This window comes from Rhipicephalus microplus, chromosome 6 (assembly GCF_043290135.1).
Source record: "Rhipicephalus microplus isolate Deutch F79 chromosome 6, USDA_Rmic, whole genome shotgun sequence".
Lineage (NCBI taxonomy): Eukaryota > Metazoa > Arthropoda > Arachnida > Ixodida > Ixodidae > Rhipicephalus > Rhipicephalus microplus.
In genome coordinates, this window is record NC_134705.1 from 176,784,256 (window position 1) to 176,791,392 (window position 7,137).

Here is a 7,137-nt window from a genome sequence, read left to right on the forward strand (position 1 = left end):
GTCTATATCAAGGGAAATGTACATGGGAAACAAGTGAGCACAATGTGATAGGCAAACGGTACTTTCTTCTTATGTAACCACGCTTTTAACGTATAAGGACGGACTGACTAGAGGCACCACATGGTACAAGCTGAATTGCTATAGTCATCTCTAGTAATTTAACTGAGTTTTCATAGTGATCCCCCCTCGTTTTCTAATAGAGGGGGGGGGGGGGGCAAAGTCAGCCCCATACATTGACATAATAGGGAGGAAGAGGCGTGCTGCGGCCAACCTTTGCCCCCTTCCCCTAAAGGGGCACCCTGCGCGCGCATGTGCACTATATAAATCAGAACTGATATGATCGCGGTTGGCTATCATCCACTGTAAAAACATTGCCTGTCATGCAATGATATTACTGCATCGTGTTCCAAGAACATCTTCCTACAGACTATTTTACGGAGGGGTTTCAATGGCACCACGTTGGGCTGCTAACCATTGTGTTTTGCAACAACTAAAGGAACAGTGTCACGGTCGTCATACACACATGGAAACAGTTGGGTTGGCGCATACAATTTTTCATGGGCTTACGAATTCGCATAGCAGTGTATACAACAAGAAAACATCGACTTAACAGCGCAAAATGACACCGCCCATATATCTTGGGTAAAATAGTCTACACAGCAACCTTTCCTTGGCCAAAGGATCGAGAGGAAAAAACCTGAAAGGTCAGAAAGACACATATTCATTCCGCTAACGTATATATTTGCCGCGGGTGGTCGATCCATATGGCGTCCTTCAGAAATCACTGCCTAACGATGCCTCACTGCCTAACAAAAGCCTAACGCGTCTCACAAGTGAAATAAGTCCGGCATGAATACTAATGGTACCTAACACAATGCACGCGACGTAGTGATGACGTCATGTCATGAAGTCACACGATGACACATAGTGATTTATTGTCGTGATATAATATGGTGATGGCGGGTGATGACGCGCGGTCTTTTTCATGTAGTTGCGATATATATAGATCATGTTCAATGTTTTTTTCCGTTTGGCTGTTCTAGAGCTTGTGCGGAAGTCGTTTCAGGTAAAGAAAACTGCCAAAGAGAAAGAAGGGTTCTGTAGTCTCCCCGACAGCGCCATTGTCACACTCGGCGCTATCGGCCATTTCGATAAGAAAACAAAAGTATACATACACGGGCGAAAACGCCAATCATGCAGAACACACGTGCGTACGAGTGTAGGTGTGTGTGTAAGAGATGGGAGGGAGATAGAGATTTAGAGAGAGAGAGAAAGCGGGCGGCTGGGCGAGTCAAGTGTCACATTAACAAGCACGAAAAAAAAAAAACAGCGCAGCTTTGGGGAGCCTAATTCCTCGTCGCCTAGACGGCCACCAAAGATAGTGGCGGAGCCTTATGGGCCTGACGTCATGGTAGAAGACTAAGTTCCAACGGTCATATCGTTTATCAGTGTGTGAGAGGGTCCTTATGTACTCAGTGTGTTGTATTACTCAGCGCACACACTGGTAGTACACCTCTAATCTATGGGCAATATTCAGGACGCGCGAACCACCGATTGATGCCTGCTTATCTCGAGCACGCTTTTTCTGCATGAAGGATTAGTTGGCCATCGAAATGACGCTTTGAAACGCAAGTACCGCAAAAAAAAAAATAAGCACGTTCGAAGAAATTCAGTGGTTTCTTTTGGTTTGATTGATTGATTTGTGGGGTTTAACGTCCCAAAACCACCATTTGATTATGAGAGACGCCGTAGTGGAGGGCTCCGGAAATTTCGACCACCTGGGGTTCTTTAACGTGCACCCGAATCTGAGTACACGGGCCTACTTCTTTTGGTCGCGCATCATGGTCATGCAGTGTGGCACGTACAGTGTGGCGGCGACTGTGGGTTCAGCTATAGACGTCAGACTCTGCCCAGGCGGCGCTGCGAGAAACGCCGCAACCAGCGCTCTCAACGCCGCCTTGACCATAACTGGGTAGTGTAAAGGGAGCCGTCTGCAGGCGAATGCTCAGAGGCCACTAAACTGTAAAAAAATGTATTGAAAAGTACAAACTTCTTTACAGAAAAAAGTCTGTGGTCACACAGAAAAGTTCTGTTTTTTTTTTGTTGTTGTTGTTGTTGTTGACAAAATACATTTTTGAAAAAAAATTAATTTCTGTTTTTGATGTTGGCGTTCTACAGACGATCGATCACGTGACTTTTACCACTTGAAAAACAACTATAAAAATACATTTCACCAAGCACTGAATTGCTCATATTTTAGGAAGCGCTTTAGAGCCCCACCCTTTTTCGTTGATGTTGAGGTGCACTTTTCTGTAAATTGTGGACCGGGAAAGCTTCTTCGGTCAATCCAACCTGGCTTCAGAAAAGTATAGGAAGCTCATCAAAGCGAACTGCCGGTACAACGGCTAATGTTTCAGTTACTTCTGCGTGCCGCAATTTAAGTGCAAGCGAGCATCGCAAGTCATGGAGTTCGCCCCGCCACGGTGGTCTAGTGGCTAAGGTACTCGGCTGCTGACCCGCAGGTCGCGGGATCAAATCCCGGCTGTGGCGGCTGCATTTCCGATGGAGGCGGAAATGTTGTAGGCCCGTGTACTCAGATTTGGGTGCACGTTAAAGAACCCCATGTGGTCGAAATTTCCGGAGCCCTCCACTACGGCGTATCTCTTAATCATATGGTGGTTTTGGGACGTTAAACCCCACAAATCAATCAAGTCATGGAGTTCGAGGCAAGCGCTCCGACGTGAGTTCTGTGAACGCCTAAATGCGTTACTTTTGGGCATGCGCACAATTTTCCAAGCAACGAAGTGGATGCGCGAGCAATGTTTCTTACGATCAGTGGTGCGAAGCTCGCTTTTTCACGCGCGAATAACACCGGGCGATTTTCGCCCTCGCAGTTGCACTCTCCGTTCATCTCTCGCTTCCTGTGCATTCAACTGTTTCATTACGCGTCCTCGAATGATCTGCCGACGGTTGCCTCCAGTTTGTTTACGCTGCAAATGGATACACGTGCGTGTTCACTATCGCAGTGTACAACAAAAAGGCAGAACCTATAGAAGCCTCCGAGACAACTCCGGTAATCGCAGAGACCACGGGCAACAAGAAAAACGTGATCCCGGCGACCGACATTTTGCGACTTGCTATAGTATGACGCACGTGTTGACATTTGGTTGAAGCCGGAACTTTGAGCCTCAGTCAGAGCGCACTCGTTCGACACTGTGCGGTGACGATCAGTTCACATTTTGGGTAGTTGCGGAGTGCGCGATGTTCATCCCACGCGTTACAAGCCTGATTGATTGATTGATTGATTGATTGATTGATTGATTGATTGATTGATTGATTGATTGATTTGTGGGGTTTAACGTCCCAAAACCACTATTTGATTATGAGAGACGCCGTATTGGAGGGCTCCAGAAATTTCGACCACCTGGGGTTCTTTAACGTGCACCCAAATCTGAGTACACGGGTCTACAACATTTACGCCTCCATCGTAAAAGCAGCTGCCGCAGCCGGGATTCGATCCGGCGACCTGCGGGTCAGCAGCCGAATACCTTAGCCACTAGACCACCGTGGCGGGGCAAGCCTGCATTCAACTTTTGCCCGAAGCGCACCTCGGTCAGAGGCTCTGCTGAGCTTCACAGTCAAGGTTACCGCGGTTCTCCGTCAAGGCTACCTAAAACAATAACAGGGGACTCGCGTTGTGGCACCTTATCATGCGAACGGCTGTGGAGAACGCGGGTTATAGTACGCTTGCCCGACACGTTCGCAACGGCCCGTATATGTCCAGCGCTCTCGCCATTTTGCTTCGAGTGCCATGGTTACGGAAATCGGTAAAACTCGAGTACATTCGATTCCCGTGGTCTTAGAGGAAGTGCAAAACCATGCTATGCGGGTCAATGCACAAGACTTCCGATCAGGGCTTCAGGGGAGGATCAACACATCGACTGAGACTTGAGCATCGGAAAACCAGTGAATTTTGTGTCGTTTGTGTAGCTTTCCAACTTAAGTCAGTGGCAATCCACGACGCCACAGTATACATAACGTCGACTGAGGCCTTCTTTCGTAGCGCGCGGAGCTGTTGCTTCTTTTTTTTTTTTTTTTGCAGTACGGTGGTTCTGGCAAGTGATCTAGAAAGCATTTCATAGCAGTTCAGTGAAGATGAGTCCAACTGGCAGAGAGAAATTCGTAGCTCTTCTTCTGAGTCTTCAATACGCGAACACACCTTATATTTAACTCTACAGTTGTTTTGCGCTTGCTATAGTTGCGTCTGGTTGCACAGCAAACTGTGCAATCAAGTCGGGCTTTGCGCACTACCCAAAACTGCTCCGACAAGTGACGCTGTACGTGCCCGAGAAATTCCAGTCCGACGTTTAACGAACTGTTTGTGATATGGAAACACGCTACGACGTGTTGTCCACGGGCCGTATACGGGATATTGGGAAGAATTTTTTTTACCTGCGGCTTGTCACCCTATAGTGCCCCGTTTTCAGCCTTTTTTCTTAATTGCAATCTACAGGGCTTCAACGGGGCTTTAACTCGAGGGGGTTCTGACAACACCCCCTCCTCCTAGAGTATTTAAACGCCTTTATATTGACTACTAGTTACGAAAGTCAAAGCATTCTGCACATGAACACGCCCGAAAAAAAGTTTTCTTTTGTTCTACGTACGGCCCTGGGCTTCAACCTACATACATTTTTTTATAAATATATATTCACACAATTATTGAATTCCCTACTGAAATCGACGCTAAAGTCTCCTAAATTATCAGCATGGGGCTTTTATTAGCAGAGCGATATCGCGAGGTAATCATACGCCGTATCGCTGTAGCCTATACGTAACGTTCACTAACCAAAAATGGGACGTTTCTTCCGCTTGATAAGCTAAACGCCTCAGCAAATGTGTCAGCGCCAACTAAGCCGACCATCCTCACGGAATACATATGGCTTTTGCCATGGGAACGTGTAACCACAAGAGACAAGAAGGGAGCAGAGTGGGTCAGGGAACAAACCGGGGTCGAGAATATCATAGTTGAAATCAAGAAGAATGAATGAACACGGGCCGGCCACATAGTGCGTAGGCAGGATAACCGCTGCGTAATTGGCTGGATTCCCAGAGAAGGGAAACGCACCAGGAGAAAACAGAAAGTTAGGTGGGTCGATGAGATTGAAAAAAAAAAAAATTCGCAGGTATAACGTGGGAGCTGAAAGCACAAGAGCGGGTCGATTGGCGGATCATGAGATAGGCCTTTGTTCTCCAATGGGCGTAGTCAGGATGATGATGATGATGATGATGATGATGATGATGATGATGATGATGATGATGGTGGTGGTGGTGGTGGTGGGAGCATGTAAGCACGACCACCTGCAAGTTTCTTTGCGACGCAAGGGATGTAACTAGCTCATTTACAATTATAGTAACTGACACGAACAGACATTCAACTTGAATAGGGTCCTGAAGGGCGACTCGATAATATGCCTTACGAAGGAGGTGCCACCGCGGGCCGCTCCCGATACTTTCCCAAATTCCAGGTTAAGCTGTTAGTTAATTTGCCAACGTCCAGTATGCTTTCATTTCAAATAAGAGCAGCACGTTAAAGAACCCCAGGTGGTCAAAATTTCCGGAACCCTCCACTATGGCGTCTCTCATAATCATATCGTGGTTTTGGGACGTTAAACCCCACAAATCAATCAATTCAAATAACAGCAAACTCTGAAATTCTACACGTTTCCTCGGGGAAGAATAGCATTAAGGCTCGTACAACAGCCCCAGTAATAGCATTAGCAATATTAAAGCCGGCATACTACTCTTAGTGATACAACAGTAATTGTACTAGCAATAGCAATAATAACGCTAGCGCACTGTCCTTTTGATATGTTTATTGAGTATACTAGCCTTAGTCACGAATCGTGGGCATACTAGCCTTTGCACTAATTATTTTGCCAAGAATAAATCTAGTCTCCTATCCCCAGTGATGTTTATTAGTGAGTATTATGGCTTTAGTGATAATAGCCTTAGTAACGTTAAGGCCAGTATGCTAGACTCAGTGGCATAGCCAGGGTGTGGCACCCCCCCCCCCCCTACTCTCTCAGGCTCTCTGAAATTATATATTTCACCATGACATACAGACCGAAAAATGGCCATTTCAAGGAAATCCCCCCCCCCCCTCGAAAACAATTTCTAGTTACGCCCGTGGATAGCTTTCGTCATTTATACTATAGTCATACCAGTGGTACAGGTTTATTAAGAGTGAACGCTAGAATACCGTCCATTATGATGTTATTGGTGATCAATCTATTGCCCTAGTGACTGAATCACCAGCTTTAGTAAAATTATGACTAGTCTGCCAGTCCTACTGATTATTTTAATAAGTATACTAGCCTTTGTTATAATAGCCTTAGTGACGTCTAAACTAGAAGCCTCTACCCATGAAAAGTTTAGCAAGATCAAATCTAGTGTATTATCCCTATAGTGTAACTTCCGGTGAGTCTATATAGGCTTAGTGATAATGGCCTCGGTATACTAGACTTGATGCTATTTTTTGCATCAGTGAAACTGTAGGTGGTATATAATTCTGAGTAGTATTAGCCAGTAGACTGGTGGTCGAACGAAGGGGAACCCTCCTCTCCCTCCCATTGAAAACAAAAGTAAACAAGAAAACATATTGTGTGAGTCAGACGCTAGTGAGTAAATTTAGTTATAGTTAGTCTACTCACTCAGCCTGACACGCGTTTTTTTTTTCTTTTTTTTTTATGAGTGGGGGGGGCTTGTTTCCTTTCCCGAGTTACACCAGCAGTTTTACGACCAATCCGCCGTATACAAGGGTAGAGAGGCAAGGCAACGCGTCATCATCAACGCTAAGATAAGAGTGTACTGTATGTATTCTAGAGAGCATATATAGTGTCTAGGAGTACACAATGAGTGTACAATGTACACGGAGTACACACTGAGTCTGTTAAGTACACTGACTGCGTTCTGCAAATACACGCGACGATTCACGTCAGCCCCGACTGGACGCCCTCTATACAGCCTTCTACGAAACAAATTAAACGAAACCAAATCGTAGTGTTTTATACGTAAACTACGACACAATCGAGACACGTACGCTGTCTTAATTGCGTCGTAGTAAACGTGTGAAAGAAA